Here is a 17046-nt window from a genome sequence, read left to right as displayed (position 1 = left end):
TTTTTCTGTACTGTGGCCCCACACTCAGCAGGCCCTGAACAGAACTGGATGGATTATGGATGGATGGATGGATGGATGGATGGACGGACGGACGGACAGACACATGGACTGACAGGCAGGTAGGTCTAAAAGACAGGCAAGAACAAGGAATAAGGCTGCCTTTCATTGCTGGTACAATAGTTCCACATCATCCAGCTCTCTTTACTCTGACTCGACCCTCACAAAGCAATCTCAGATTTTAAAACTGGGGCTTTTTGAGGTGCCTGAGCGACTCAGTCGGTTGAGCACCCGATTGCGGCTCAAGTCATGATCTCACAGTTCATGAGTTCAAGCCCTGCGTCAGGCTCTCTGCTGTCAATGCAAAGCCCGCTTCGTATCCTCTGTCCCTCCCTCTCTCTGCCCCTCCCCTGCTCGCTCGCTCGCTCTCTCTCTCAAAAATAAACGTTTAATATAAATAAAATAAGATAAGATAAAAATAAATCTGGGGCTTTCCTAGTGAAGAAAGGACACATACACACCAGGGATATTCCTGTTTATTTGGAAAGCAGGTGTCAGAACAAACTGACACACTTGCATTCTGGCTGCATATCCAGTGATTTTTCTGTAATTCCAGGCTGCTGTCTCTGTTCCAAAAGGATATTGGCTATATTTATAAAACTAGGTTCCAAGAATCTCTCAGCCTTTAAGAAGCCCCCTAAGATCATGATGAAGCTCCCTAAGATCAATATGCATATTGCCACCAGACCCCAGAGATGCACACGAAGTCAGTCAGGACTTAGTTCCTCTGACTCAACAAAGGACCTCAATGAAGAGGTTTTCATCAGAGGTAAATGCTTCTTCATGAACATGGTCTATGTGCAACGTTTTATGTCCTGCAGGAAGTTGTTACAAAATGCAATGTACAAATGGATGTGCTAAAGTCCATAGGATTTGCTGGGTGGAGAATCAGGACACGGAGTATGAAACCCTGGCAAAGTCCCACCCTCAGCAGTGGGAAGAGTGGACTCCGTGCCCTTTAACTTTCAGGACGGACTGACACCACATCTGATGAGTGCAAAGTTCACAACAGTGCTCATTGCAAAAGAGCCCTGTAGCAGGTATGCCCAGAGAGAAAGTAGAGAAATAAGCTAACTAGAGCAACCTGGCAGGTTTGAAAACAGCAAGAGAATGCTGTCTATCAATCATCAAAATCTTATCTAAAAGATTCTAATCTTCTAATCTTATCAAAAAGCTTCCCAACAAGAACAAATTCTAATCTTAGTTGTCAACCCATCAGCACATGCATTAGTAATTACTGTACTTTACAAGGAAGATCAGGGTTTCCTAGTCCCTAGAATGAAAACAGACCTTAAAACCCTCACTGCAAATTGCACTCCTTAAGTTCCATTATCAGGAAATTAAAATAACTAAAACTAAGAGAAACTATCACAAGTACCTTTTTCAATGAACACGTTTCCTTATCTCACCTATGACTCTTCCAATGTCAGAAACCACACCTTGAGGCAGCACAGGGTGCAAGAAAAGACAATGGAGGAGCCCTCGGTTTCTCCCACAGCTACATCTTGGGCAACTTGCTTGGCCTCTCTGAGCTTCCATTTTCTCCCATGCACCTCAAAGATTGCCTTGTAAGAACCAAGACGACCCTGAAAAAACAGGTGTCAAGAGACTTTGTAAAGTGTTGAGATATTTCATAATGAAGGGACCTCAGATCCAACGTTCTCATTTCATAGATTCAAATCAGTTGACACTCACCATTTACTTCATGTATTCATTCAACAAACACTTATGGGGTACCTGCTATGTGCCAGATGCTATGACAGGCCCTAAAGACCCAATGGTGAGCAAAACAGCCCTAGTCCAGGATCTGAAAGCACTACGGGAGACAGACATCACCAACAACTGCACGACAAGGCATATTGTTACAGCCCGCAGGCCATGCTTGGGATCTGGTCTTTTTTCTAAGGGAGGTCAGAAGCCACTGAAGGGTTTTAAGCAGAGAACCACACACAACTCATTCTGGCTGCCTTGTACGAGCCCTGGGCTAGGCCCAGGATACGGCAAGAACAAATGCAGGCTCTTACTCTACAAAATCGGCTGGCAGGGAGGGGGGCGGGGGTGGTGTTCACCAGGAAGTCCTCATTAGTCACAGAGTGCTATGACACACTACAGGAGGGTGTTGTGGGAGCGTGTGGGGGGAACAGTCTAGAAATGCTAGTGGGCCGAAAGTGTGGGGAGATATGGTGCCCAGAGGAAAAACAAATCAAAACACAGCTACAGAAAGGACACGCAACAAAAAATACCTCAAAATGGTCAAAGTCACCGATTCCACGTAACAAACTTCAGTGCCACAAAAAGAGACACAGCATATTCTCCTGAATTTCTTAACTTGTTTTCCATAAATATTTAATTACTGAGAAATGTATCAAAAGCACAGATTTCTCTTGACCTAATTATCAAGCTTATACAAGAGTGGGTGAGAATTATTATAGCCAATAAACACGAATTTAATTATACTCATCAGTCTTTCTTTCATCTCTACGAAGAGAAGATGATTTTCAAAGACATCTTTGACTGTTGAGGCCAAATATTTAAATTTCTTGATTAGTCAAGTAATTGTCTTCACCTTAAAATAAAACCTTATAATAAAAATATTTAAATCTTAATCTTATTTTTTTGTTCAATGTTTGTTTATTGTCATAGGAGAGAGAGACAGAGCGTGAGTGAGATAGGGGCAGAGAGTGGGGGAGACACAGAATCCAAAGCAGGTTCCAGGCTCTAAGCTGTCAGCACAGAGTCCGACGCCGGGCTTGAACTCACAAGCCATGAGATCGTGACCTAAGCCGAAGGCTGACGCTTAACCCACTGGGCCACCCAGGAGCCCCTAAAAATATTTAAATCTTAAAGAGGAAAAATAGAATGTTGCATCCGTTCATATTAAAGACCCTCCATTTAACGTGGAGTCACAGAACAAGGAGACAGAAACAACTTGGGAAACAAGCCTTCGTTTCCTGGACCAGCCTGAGACAAGCCCCCCTCACAGTGACCCATCCTCTCCCTTACCAACAGCCAACTGCTTTTGTGGGTGTGCACACTTGCATCTGCAGTCCCAACACAAGCTGAGTTCCTCCTGCCACCCTGGGTGACCCTACTAGCCCCTGCCACCGAGGACATCTGAGTTTTAACATATTCCTTGTGCGATAACTCAAGTAACTTCCATAGGCAGTAAATTAACATCCCCTAAAAAAGCATTCTGCAAGCACGCTAACAATGGATGGAGAGAACATTATTCCAGCTCACATCTACTGGGTGCTCATGATGTGTGAACTCTATGCTGAGCCCCATTCCACATGATCACCTTGAAGCCTTTTAGGAACCATATGGAGGTAAGTACCATTGTGAAAAGTACGGGAGATGATTCATTTTCAGAAACATCAAATAAAAGCTGTGCTACTTAACAGCAGGGTTACATTACAACCTACTGGACGTACGTATGAACCCCGCCCCACCCGGCCCACAGTGGAGTCCCAAACCCTTAGATACTTCATTTCCTGGTTCTTCTTCCCCTCTCCGTTTCGCGAACTTACCTTCACGGGCTTTGCAATGAGCATGCGCCAAAGAACAAAGGAGGGACTGAGAGTCTCCGCATCCCTCAGGAAATGTACATTTGTTCCAATTAGACTACTTTTTGCTTACACGGGCATAGGCGATGTCTGGGTAAGGCTGTAACCTCTGTAGTATTCAGCCAATGAGGAATCAGGGGAGGAACTTGCATACTAGGAGATAAATTGTCTGCTGTAACTGCCCCAAGTGTGCCGGTCTGTCAGACACCCGCTCTGACAAGAACATTCATTGAAACCTTGCTTCACTGCATCCCTTCTTTGATTGGGTCAAGTGGGCTTATTTCCCACATCATCACACGTCCTGTATCAATGAGGAAACAGAGGAGTGGTCACTTGACCAAAGCCACCAGGGTTTTGAGTGGTAGAGTTAGGACCCATAACCACATTGGCCTGACTCTAGAGTCTGCACTTTAAGCTCTGATGTCAGGAGATAAATCTCCTACAGAGAACATAATGGAGTCAAAAGCTCTGCAGAAAAACTGTGGGACAATTTGTCATTCTGGGTCTTCATTGCCTCTGCTCTCCTCCATAAGTGCATGTGAAACAAGCCTGGCTTATGCCTCCCCTTGGGGAAAAGATGTGGAATTGATCAGTGCAGGTGATCCAATGAAGAAAAGGTGCTCACAACGGTGCTGGGCTGGAAACTACCTTTGAGAAGGGCTTGTGTAAAAAAAAAAGGGGGGGGGGAGAGGAAACACTTGTGGACAAACCCATAACTCGGGGTTAACGGGGCCCATGAGAAGTATCCCTAGAACTCCTCGAGTTCTTTGTGACTTCAGAGCTGGTTTCTCAGACACCATGGCCGTCACCTTTACCACCCCACTGGCACCATTACCACTATACTAGAAACCAGAGAAAACAACTGAAGAGGTGCTCCTCAGTGCTCCAAAAGAACCACGAATAACATGTGAGCAGTCTGCAGGAACAGCTTTCTATCAGGCACCAGGCTAAACGTGCCACTGCATTATTTCACTGAATCTTCAACAAGAGTCCTAAGTTAGATAACACTGCTATCCCCATTTAACAAATCAGTAAACAAGACACAAACAGGAAGACATTTGCCCAAGGCCTTATGTGTGGAAGAGCCAGAATTTGAACCCAGGTCTGCCTGGCTCCAGAGCATGAATCTGCTTGGCCCCTTGACTTGAGGTCTTCTGTCACAGTCAGTTGCCTTCTGATCACCTTCTGTTTGCATGTGGCTCCTCCCCCAACCTTGAGCTCCTCAAAGGCAGGGACAGGACTCCTTCATCTCCACACATTCCCAGCATTCAGCAAAGGGTTTAGCCCAAAGCAGGAACCCAGCAAGGCTGGTGAGTGAATCCCCACATAAAGGAAGTAAGGTCACCTCTCTTTTTAAGAAAATGGCCCTGGGGCGCCTGGGTGGCGCAGTCGGTTAAGCGTCCGACTTCGGCCAGGTCACGATCTCGCGGTCCGTGAGTTCGAGCCCCGCGTCGGGCTCTGGGCTGATGGCTCGGAGCCTGGAGCCTGTTTCCGATTCTGTGTCTCCTTCTCTCTCTGCCCCTCCCCCGTTGATGCTCTGTCTCTCTCTGTCCCAAAAATAAATAAAAAACGTTGAAAAAAAAAAATTAAAAAAATAAAAATAAATAAAAATAAATAAATAAAAAATAAAAAAAAAAAAAAGAAAATGGCCCTAAAAATGCCCCCAGGATGCCCCTCACAGACGCCAACCTGACCAACTGTCCACTTCCCCTGGTCAAAATCTATGCACCACTACTCTGCTCCCTTGAGCCTGCTCCTCCACAGCCTCACCACAAGAGAAAGATGAGCAGCCATGCTCTGAGGAAAGTCAAGGTGGGCTTAACAAATATGAGCAGTTCATGTTTAGAGCTGTCCTTTTTTCTGCTTCCCTATCTTGTCCTGGAGCATCTGGAGCAAATAGTTCTTTCCTCTCCCATCCCTAAGACTCTTTGGACAAGTACCACCAGCCACACCCAAAGCCTACAGCTAGTATATGGCACAACACATGCCTGTCAGAGTCAGCACTCAAGTAGTTGGAAAGTGAAGGAACAGAGCCCAGAAACCGGGATTCACCAGAGAAATAATGACTTATCAATAAGAGCTTGCCAACATTCAGTTGGTCCAGAGGTACGTCCCAATGCCCACCAAGAGCCTACCCTGAAGACTCAGCAGCAAAGACAGCAGGAGGGTTTTCCTGTGCAGGGAGGAGCCACAGACATAAACCGATGCACGCTATAACACAGTGCGTGTTCTGATCAAGGCAGACACACAATGAAAGTCAAGGGAGTACAAACAGGAGCGGTCACTTGTGCCTAGAACAGAGTAGGTTTCACAAAGGTAGGGATATTTGATCTGGGAAGCCATTCCCAAATCACCCAGGGAGAAGTCACTATTTCCTGACTCCATGACCCCTCTACTGCTCGCCACCCCAACGTTGGGCCCACCATAACTGTTGGGTAATCAGTGACTTAGGTGTCTGTCTCCCTGCACAGTATGCGAGCATCCCAAGGGCAAGGACTTTGGGCACTGTCCACGGCTCAGTCTCAACTGCCCGGGAAATATCTGCCGACAAAAAACGAAAGAGGCTACTTCAGGTTATTAATAACATGGCAGCTACCCCTCCTTGAGCATCTACTAAAACCTGCTATCGCTGCAAGTACTTTGTATGCATGATCTCATTTCCTCCGCACAAAAACCTCAAAAGGCAGATTTTATTATCATCATCCATTTACAGATAGGAAGACTGAAATGCAGAAAGATTAGGTAAACTGTCCCAAGTCATACAGCCAGTGAGTGACAGCTCAACTTTGAATCAAGGGCTGAATGGAAAGTCAGTTTTCATTCACTAACCAACAGATCCCTTTTCCTTTCTCTTTCTGCCGTCCACCTTGCATCCAGATATACGGACTGCCTGTAGTCTATTGTTCAATGGGACCAAAGCCATTTGTTTCCTAGAAAAGAACAAGGGATGTCTCTTGTTATTCTTCTAAACAATGACTGCTAGCCATTACTGAGTAAACATCATGGGGAGGGCGGGGAGACATGGATAAAATTGTGCTTACAACATCAGTTGAAAACATTTATTAAGAAGGAACTGTGTGTACCAACTGGAACACAGTCCAATGTTGGAACAATTTCCAAAACAGATCAAGTGAATAAATGAAGGAGAAAGAGGATGTACAGACACCATTCTTTCTGTAAGAGAAAGGATATACAATAAACAAGAAAATGGTAATGGTGGTTGCCCCTAGGGAGAAGGACTGGCAGCTGGAGGCAAGAAAGACCCTTTATAATTTGTTCCCCTTTGAATGACTTGCCTTTTTTTTAAAGTTTATTCATTTATTTTGAGAGCAAGAGAGATGGGGGGGGGGCGGTTGAGAGTGAGTGAGAAAGTGAGGGGGAGAGAGAGAGAAAGAGAGAGAGAGAGAAAGAGAGAGAGAGAGAGAAAGAGAGAGAGAGAGAGAAAGAGAGGAGAGAGTGAGAGAGAGAGAGAGTCACAAGCAGACTCCACACTGTCAGTGCAAAGCCTGATGTGGGTCTTGAACTCACGAATTCCGTGAGATCATGACCTGAGCTGAAACCAAGAGTTGAACACTTTTTTTTTTAATGTTTATTTATTTTTGAGACAGAGAGAGACAGAGCATGAACGGGGGAGGGTCAGAGAGAGAGGGGGACACAGAATCCGCAGCAGGCTCCAGGCTCTGAGCTGTCAGCACAGAGCCCGACGCGGGGCTCGAACTCACAGACCGTGAGATCATGACCTGAGCTGAAGTCGGACACATAACCAACGGAGCCACCCAGGCGCCCCCCAAGAGTTGAACACTTAACAGACTGAATCACCCAGGCGCCCCATGAACTACCTGCCTTTAAAAAGAGAAGCCATGTGTGATATTTTTTTTTTTACTTCTTAAAAAAATAAGATTAAAAACACCATTTAAAAAAAACATTTTTTGCCAGGCTTCTTCCAAATGCTCGCGTACATATAACTGCAACTGCGAAGAAGTATGTATGCTTATGAACAAAAGCTGGGTGGACTTCATTTATGGTAAAACAGAACTGTGAAACAGCTTTGGTCTTTCATGCTGAGGTTCGCCAATTTCACTAATGTTGCAATAGGTTTTTGCAAATAAATCAATAGCATTTTGAAGACAGAGATACAACATACATATAAGCAGCAGGGACAACGTGCCACACCTTCTTCTTAAATCCCTTCATCTGTTCCTTCAACAAGTATTTAATAAGCACCTACTACGCACTAGGCAAAGTGTCAGACAGATTTTTTTTTTTTAAACAGCAGGTCATTAGTTTCTTCCCCCCTGCCTTTCAGGAAAATATGACAGCATGCTGATGAGAATGCCAGAGCAAGCACAACGCTTGATGTTCTCAGTCTCACACCATCCTCACTCAGCCTAGAAAATGGAGGTCTGGCAAAGAGATTTGTTCAAGGTTATACAAGAAGTGAAGGCCTCAGAATTACCAGTCCTGCTCTCTTTACATGCCTCATGCTATTCTGTTGTGTTGAAAGATGAGTAGGCAGGGAGGGGAGAAATGGACCCTAACATTGAATGCCTAATATATCAGGTGCTTTCACATACCTTGTCTCATTTATTCTTCATAACAACCTCTCAATGTGGACATGATTATCCTTGTTTCACAAATAAGGCAAACAAAGCTCTAAGAAGTTGAGAAACTGTTGTATAAGACTTCCAACCTGACCCACCTGACTTCCAAGCCAGAGCTTTCACCCTCCATACTGAAGAGGAAAATCAATTTAAAAAGGTAGACTGGGGCCATATCGCAAAGAGCTTCGGGTTCAATATTTTCTATTGATGAAGTTTCTCTCAACCCTGGGTATTGTCACTCCAATAATAACAAGCAAAGAGACGATCCCCTCATTATGCAATGCATGTTCTAACTTTTGTGTGCCACCAAGTTTGGGCTTTCCTTTTAACCCACAGAGCATGATGGTTATCCAGAGGGCAGCAATCTCTGAGAACCATTTACACAGTTTCTGCCAGGACAGAAAGGGAAAACTCACACATGCAAACTGCTAGACCCTCTGGGTGCCCGCCACACAAGCCCAGGCCCCAGTAAGGACCCATCCCTGAGACGCCATTCCCATGATGCCACTGGGCCACCACCACCCAGCTGAGAGGTAGTGAAATAGGCCAGCACCACAGTGGTTGGCCTCCAAAAGTTCCATACCTCCTAAAGTAAAGAAAAATGCAGGCCAGTGCAGGAGAAGCCTCTTTCTCCTGCAATGCAGGTAGGAGAAATGACAGTGTGTTCAAACTGCTAGTGAGTAGAGGTACTGTGCACCAAAAAGTCACACACATGGGTTCCCTGCTATCTTCTGGATAGGAGGGAGCCCTCTCATCTTGATTTCTTCTCTCTGCCCCTGTAGGAAGCTAATGAAATTCTCACATTCCTTTCTTTTTAGTGTCTTCCTTCTGGAACGTGGTAAAATCAGAGTTCCTACTTGGATGGGAAGGAAGAATTCCATAAGGCTCAAGCCTAAGCCTCATGATCCAGCTCAGAGTCCTCGCTGGGGTTGGGGTCTAAAGGTCAGCAAACAATTAAATGTTCCTCGGTTTCCACCTGCCATCGCTCCCTGCCACAGCTCCCTCAGTGGCCTTGATCCAAGACAGGACTGAGTCTTTTGGGCACTCTCTGCGATAAACCTCATCCCAAACTCAAACAAGAAAATGGTCTATTAGAAATACCTTTCTCTTTAAACCCCTAGTCCGTGAATCCAACCTCCCTATCGGCGAAGACGAAGGAGACTCATAACTTTAGCCCATAATTTGCTCAATAAGCATTTTTCCATCCTAGCCTCACAAGTCCCCTGGGAGGCACACAAGGCAGGTTGCGCGCTGCTATGGATGCTCGTTTTGCAGAGGAAGACACAAAGCTCAGAGAGGTGAAAGACTCTCCGGGGGTTACACAGAGGCAAACGCTTCTGAACCCTCATTCCTGTTCTCCCCCCATCACCAGGCTGCCATGTCAGTCTTTTGGAGACTGCCATTGGGAAGATCTGCAGCAGCATCTGGTACCAGGACCCTTCAAGCTTCACACTAACTACTCTTCCAGCACGCAACATTTCTCAAACACATTTCTGATCATCGAATGAATGCCAACCGCCGACCCCAATCGAGGCAGGCCCCCCTGCAACAGTACAGGGAAAGCCCCTGAGATCGTGAAAAACGACGCGCCCCACTTACCGCACAGCGTGTCATAGCCTAATAAACGGGGCGAGCTAAGATCCAAGTCAGCCTCAAGAGAAGCACAGGCAGGCCCGGCCAACCCCTCTGGCCCAGCGGCAACCCTCGAAGCCTCCAGAATATTCAGAAAGCCCAAAGCTCGCGCGCCCACCCAAACCCCACTACAACGGAGAGAGCTGCATTCCCTGCTCCGGAGACCACTCACCCTCCGCCAGCTCGTCACCTGAGGCACCGCTTCCGGACCTGCAACCGCTCGGTGCCCCGCCCCCCGCCCCTGCAGGTCTCCCTGGCCCCGCCCTTTGCACCTGTGGTTTTTTTCAGGCCCGGGCTCTCCAGCAGCTCAGACCTCACCTCGCAGCCCCCTCCCACTGCCTAATCTGTGGTCCCACCTTGCCCCGCCCCCACACCTGCAGCCCCCTCTTCCCCGCCCAACTGCCTCCACCAGCCCCGCCCCCAACACCTGCGGCCTGTCCCCACCTCCACCCCCACACCCACTGCCCTTCACACCAACCCCTCGCAGGACGAGCGCGCCTAAGGCCCCCCGCGCCCCTGAACCCTCCCAACACCACCCCTGCCCCCCGGCCCCGCCTCCCTCCCCGAGGCCCCTCCCCGGCCCAGCGGCCCCTCTGGGTCCCGCCCCCCGCACCTGCAGCTCCCTGCGGCCCGGCCCTCAGGGCCCCGCCCCGCCCCGCCCCGCCCCGCGGGCCGCTCCTCTCACCGCCCGCTCTCGCCGCCGCCGCTGCAGTCCCGGCCGGTCACCTTGACGCGGGCCGCATTGGCTGCCGCCGCCTCCTCATGGCCCTGGGAGCGGCCCAGGCGGCAGCGGCGCCTTCGCTCGCAGGCCGGGGCCGGGCCGAGCCAGGCCGGGGCCGGGCCGGGCGCAGCTGGAGCGCGGGCCGACGCGGGAGCGGAGCCGGTGCCCAGCCGCAGTAGGAACCGTCCGCTCCTGGGCCTGAGCGGCGGGCCGTCCAACCAATCGGCGCGCGGCGCCCGACCAGCCCACCCAACCAGTTCGAGGCAGAGGCGGGGACACGCAAATCGGCCGGCTAGGAGCGCCAGTGCGCAGCCGCTGCAGCTTCGGTCCTCGCTGGCCTCGGCCTCAGTTCCAGCCTGAGGACGCCCTCTCAGCCTGTAAGGATGCTTTCCGCGGTCTGCACACCCCTCTCAGCGCCCTGCCACGCCCATTTTCTTCCTAGAAATAGCAGTGCATCTTATTCCCTGTACATCCTTCCAGGCCTCCTCCAATCTCCCCTTGAAGTCCCTACCTAGGATTTATCGTTTTGAACAACAACAACAACAAAAAAAAAAATGGTTTTGTGAGAGACATCACCTCAATGCTCATTCTATTCAACTCAGAGGTAGGCAGAGAACACAGAACGCCAGAGCCGGAGGAAACCTCAGAGAGCGGGGGGTCCAACGCATTTACTTTACAGCTGGGAAAATTAGGCCCCAAGAGGTGAAGGGACTTGCCCAAGACCACACAATTGCAAAGCGGGGAAATGAGCCTGCCCCTTGTCTCCCTGCTCCCACATCCTTTACTCTGTGCCAGACACGAAGAGGTAGGCAGGGAGGTCAAGTCATTTGATTACAGTCGCAGAGGTAACAAGTTGCAAACACAGTCAAAGTCAGGTCTGTGACCCCCTGGAAGTCCAGAACCACAGTAAGGAGCCCCGACATCCTCCCTTACTCCCGTTGATTCTCGGGCACAAAGACATGTAGAACGTCATTTTGACAATTTTCAAATTCATTTAGAAGTTACGTCCGAGTATGGAAAGATTTGGTTCTTGTGTTTCCCAAAACTTACAGAGGAAAAAAAGAAACGATCAAACAGAAAGAAAGTCAGTGGAAATTAAATCAGTTCTAAGTTTTCAGGGACCTCAGAGGGAAGTTTCAGCCATTTTGCATTAAGAAAATCATCATCATCAAAGAAGATACCTTATTTTACTTAAGGAGAGCAAAAGACAATGTAATGCAATAGTTCTGCTCAAAGCCCCTGGATTCAGAAATGCACAGGGTTGTGGTTGAGTACAAAAGCTGGAGAGACAGATTGCCTGAGTCCAAACTCAGCAAGCTGTGTGCAGGTAAGCAAGTTACTTATCGTCACTGTAGCTCAGTTTCTTTGTTGAAAAATGAGTATGCTGAAAACAGCAGCCTGTTCAGAAAGACTGTTGGGAGGATTAAATGAGATGATATGTGTAAGAGAGCCTAGTACCTAACAGGAGCTCAATAAACATTAGCTATTGTTATTGCTACCTGTGTGGTGTAGGGCAAACATGGAAAGAGTTTGGGACAGTGCTTGCAATATATGCTTGCCAAATGGCATCTATTAATTTCTTTTTATGTCTATTATTTTTGAGAGAGAGAGACCATGCAAGCAGGGAGGGGTAGGGAGAGAGGGAGACAGAATCAGAAGCAGGCTCCGGGCCCTGAGCTGTCAGCACAGAGCCCGATGTGGGGCTGGAACTCAACAAGCCGTGAGATCATGACCTGAGCCGAAGCCGGATGCCCAACCAACTGAGCCACGCACGTGCCCCGTAAACCCAATTTTGAAATGAGAAAGGATCTCAAGAGATAGTTCTCCAAATAAGGTATACAAATGGCTAATGAGTACATGAAAAGATGTTCAATATCATCAGCCATCGGAGAAATGCAAATCAAAACCACCATGAGATACCACCTCACACTCATTAGGCTAGCTATAACACATACAATGGACAATTACGAAAGTTGGTGAGGAGATGGAGAAATTGGAACCCTCGTACACTGCTGGTAGGCATGTAAAGTGGTGCAGCCACTTTGGAAAACAGTCTGGCAGCACCTTAAAAGGCTAACCTTGGAGTTACCGTATGACCCAGCAATTCCATGCTTAGACACATACCCAAATGAAAACATACATCCATACAAAAACTTGTACATAGATGTTCATAACAATATTATTCATAATGTCCAAGAAGTGGAAATACCCCAGTGTGCATCAACTGATGAATGGGTAAATAAGATGTGGCATATCCATACAAAGGGCTATAAAGAGAAACAAAGTACTGATTCATGCCACAACATGGATGAACCTTGACAACATGGCAAGTGAAAGAAGGCAGATCACATATGATTCCATTTATATGAAATGTCCAGCACAGGCAAATCTATAGAGACAGAGTAGATTAGTGGTTGTCTAGGGCTGGGGGGATGGAAGAGTTGGGGGGGTACTGGCTAAGGCATGTGGAGTTTCCCTTTAAGATGATGAAAATGTTCTAAAACTGATTGTGGGGATGGTTGCACAACTCTGTGAATATGCCACAAGCCGTTGCATTGTACATTTTTAATTATATAGTGTATGGATCGCATCTCAATAAAGCTGTTTTAAAAAGTTGTCGTAACGTCAGATCAGTCATGTCACGCCCATGCTCAAACACCGTGTAACAGGATATGGAGAGGATCTCAGCTGCATTCACTGGCGTCTGCATTGCCTACTGTCTCATGTGTGATGCACTGGTGGAGTGCTTGCAGCATTTCATGTGTTTGAGTCACTCAATGAAGGGAAGGAACTTTTGAACCACAGGAGGAAAGGAGGGTTGGAGAAGTCACCAAGGGGCAATCTCCCAGGCCAGCTGCCTCTCTGGGTAGACTTGTACTTCATGGAGAGCCAAGCTTTGAAACAGTCCAAGGAGCTGCTTTCATTAAAAATGCTGATCAACAGGGAAGCTGTGATAAATAGACTCTAGGGTGGCCCCCACAACCTGCACCTCCTGATGCCCTTGGCCTATGTGATCCCCTTCCCTGAGTGTAGGCAGGATCTGACTTGCTTCTGACCAGAAGAAGGCAAAGGTTTTAGGATGGATGTTATTATGTTGCATAAGATTATAACCCATCTTGCTAAGAGACTCTCTCCTGCTGCCCTTGAAGACACAAACTGTTGTAAGTTGCTCTATGGAGAAAACCACGTAGCAAGGAACTGAGGGCAACCTCCACCCAGCAGCCAGCAAGAAACTGGGACCCTCAGTCCAGCAACCTGCAAGGAACTGAATGATACTGATAATCACATGAGCTCGAAAGCACACCCTTCCCTTATCAAGCCTCAGATGAGAGTGCAGCCTGGCCAACACCTTGATTACAGCCTTGTGAGACCCTGATGCAAGGGGCCCAGCTAAGCTGAGCCTGATTCCTGACCCACAGAAACTCTGAGATAATAAATGAGTGTTGTTTTAAGCTGTTCCATTTGTGATAAAATTGCTATGCAGGAATGTATAACTAATACAGCGGCTCAGCCCACCCTGTCCCGGTGCCCAAGAGGCAGCTTCTGTGCAGAAGCCATCAGTGTGCCCCAGTACAAGGAGGATTCTGGAATGCAGAACTCCTCCAGATGCTGGGGGCTTATGTCTTTGGGGGTATCAGGAGGCAGAGGATAGGATCTGGAAAAGAGCACCATCCTTGGGGTACAGATAGCAGTGGCAATGGTGAGATGCCCCCAAGGGGAAGCAGCCATCAACATGGGCAGTAGAGGGAGACTGGAAGAACGGGAGTTGAGAATAAAGTTTTCATTTTGGTCAGTTCTGGAAAATAATGACTGCTTTGCCACTTCACAGCTATGTGGCCTTAGACAAGTTTTCTCATGTATGAGAAGGTAATAATATTTAGAGTACCTACCTTGTAGGGTTCTCCTGAGGAAAAGTGGTTTAATCCTCTAGTGGCCACGAGAATGCAGACCTCTGACTATCAGGAGCTTATGTAATGAAGGGCCCAGCTGCTGCGTTATGAAACCCAACAAAGCATTTGCACTAAGGCAACACTATGTATGGGCTGCACCCAATGACGGACCATTGCAGGGATTCTAATGCATGCCTGCCCCTGGGTGACAATGATAGTCCTCTGATGGTCATCTTTGGCTCAAGGACTCCTCAGCAGCCTTGCTGAACCTCCTTTAGATTGCATGGTAGTACAGGATGCTTCCACACACTTCCTTCCCTTTCTCCTTCCCTTGGGTCAGGTTTGCATCACAGTCTCATGGCTCTCTCAGCCTTCCTGAGCTCCTTACTAAAATCACTGCATGCTGGATCCTGTATGGCATCTGCTTCCCAATGAATCCGGACTGGCACAAGAAGTACCAGGAGTGGTCAGGGAAGACAGGTGGTAAGATGCAGATTTAGGATGGGCTTACCCACTGCCTAGCAGGCAGAGGATGCCCTCCTGAGGAAACACAGATAGTCCTTGGAACGAGATGATGGCTCAAATGCTGAAGATTTCATTGTTGGTGACCTGGGAAGATATCTCTGTGGAGGAGATTACTGTGGTAGGTGCTGTGATGCCAGCATGTAAAATATATGGGGAGAGGGGTGCCTACCTGACTTAGTCGGTAAAGCATGCAACTCTTGATCTAGGGGTCATAAGTTCAAGCCCCATATTCATTAAGAGTCCGATTTTGGCTCAGATCATGATCTCACGGTTTGTGAGTTCAAGCCCTGCATCAGGCACTGTACTGACAGCTCGGAGCCTGGAGCCTACTTCAGGTTCTGTGCCTCCTTCTCTGCCCTTACCCCCACTTGTGCTCTCTTTCTCAAAAATAAACATTAAAAATTTTTTCAAATAAAGATTTTAAAAAAATAAAAAAGTTTTTTTAGGGGTGCCTGGGTGACTCCATCGGTTGTGTCCAACTCTTGATCTTGGCTCAGGTCATGATCTCAGGGTCATGAGTTCAAGCCCTGCATTGGGCTCCGCACTACGCATGGAGCCTACTTAAAATAAATAAATAAACAAACAAATAAAGTGGTTTTTAAAATAAAATATATGGGGAGAACAATGTCTACAAAGACAGGAAGTTAGTTGGTTACACCTAAGCTGTATTACAGAAGGATAATGAGAGACTGAGTGCTATTAAGGAGCAGTTAATGGCTAAGAAGAGCTGAGGAACTCTGGAAGCAGCTTACAAAGAGACCCTCATCACATATGGTAGTGGAAAACAGACACTTTAATGGCAGGCTGAAGATCTAATTGTTAGAGTCTAGAGCTCCAGAGATGTTTGTAGTTCTTGGTTCCCACAGCCAAGGTGAGTGTTGGACGAAGGTCAGGGCCCCCCGGTAGGGAAAACCTAGGATCCTAAAAGGTGGGACAGGGATATCTGGATGTCCGTCCCTGAGGATATTGACTCTGCAACGTGCATCCCAGGGCCTTCTGAGCTTGCCAAGCTAGAACACCTTTCCTTAGTGAGAGCAAGAGCCACCACTGTGCTATCAGGTGCTACAGAAGCCCTTCCCCACAGACGACAGGTGCCCCACCTCCTCTCCAGGCTGCCAGGCTGGGCAGTTAGGGTTAAATCCCAGCATAATCTGGCTCAGGAATGCACCAGACCTGATAAGGGGAAAAATAGACTATATACTTAAAGAATGCAAGAATTAGCCATCATGTGCTGAAAGAAGACAGGGGAGTTCCCCTCAGGTTGGATTTTGTGGGTGCTTGATCAAGGAAGCTGGAATGCAAGTCTAGACAGGCAAGAATTCATCAACTCAGGAACATGTTCTTAGGACACTTTCTTTAACATCCTAGCAAGGACCCCAGCTACTGGAGTGGCTCTTAGAAGCCTGAGGAAAACAATGGCCAATTCTCAGTGACATAGAAATATCTGAATTGCCCCAGTGGATGGTAGAAGGGGGCATGGTGACATGGACATAGAGTTACCCTATTAAATGGTTTCTGTATTTGGAAATTAGCCTCTTGCTAAAATTTATTTGTAATCCCAAAATAAATACAGCACTTTCGAGATCACTCACAGACACATACAAAATTTTAGTCACCTGATGTGCACGTTCCCAACAGAGGTCAAAGCAAGCAGACTTTCTACCTTCATGTTCAATGCTCCCACGGTACACAAGTGTCCTTCCTGAAGCCTATCTAGCACCCTGTTTTTCATTTTTGTGCTTCTTTTGGTGATTTAACTGTTTAAAATTATCCCTGGGCATAATGCTGAAGTGCTGGATAGTGTTCCTAAGCACAAGAAGGCTGTGATGGGACTGAATGAGAAAGTGCATGTGTTAAATAAACATTTCAGGCATGAGTTATAGTGCTGTTGGTCATGAGTTCAATGTTCACTAATCAACAATACAGTTGATCCTTGAACTAATGTTCAATGTTCAACTAATCAACAATACAGTTGATCCTTGTAAAACATGCATTTGCACTGTACACATCGACTTATACATGGGGAAGGGCAGAGAGAGAGAGGGAGAGAGAGAATC

General features: G+C 47.3%; 1 protein-coding gene across 13 annotated transcripts in view; it reads right to left on the bottom strand.

Moving 5' to 3' along the window:
- RALGPS1 (Ral GEF with PH domain and SH3 binding motif 1) overlaps positions 1-17046 on the bottom strand; it is a 314360-nt gene that overhangs the window by 262762 nt on the left and 34552 nt on the right. For 3 of the 13 annotated variants that reach the window (XM_053908289.1, XM_053908294.1, XM_053908293.1), the window contains exon 1: positions 10539-10770. The exons of 1 other annotated variant lie outside the window; for it this stretch is intronic. The gene's annotated coding sequence lies outside the window, so the exon portion shown is untranslated. Of the gene's footprint in view, positions 1-9820; positions 9951-10025; positions 10073-10466; positions 10486-10538; positions 10774-17046 lie in introns of those variants that run through there. 9 more of the 13 variants (XM_053908296.1, XM_053908295.1, XM_053908297.1 and 6 more) reach the window with 7 other exon arrangements.

Source organism: Panthera pardus, unplaced genomic scaffold (assembly GCF_024362965.1).
Source record: "Panthera pardus isolate Hobbes unplaced genomic scaffold, ASM2436296v1 HiC_scaffold_20, whole genome shotgun sequence".
Classification (NCBI taxonomy): Eukaryota; Metazoa; Chordata; class Mammalia; order Carnivora; family Felidae; genus Panthera; species Panthera pardus.
The sequence above is the reverse complement of the archived record's forward strand: the minus strand, read 5'-3'. Positions and strand labels throughout refer to the sequence as shown.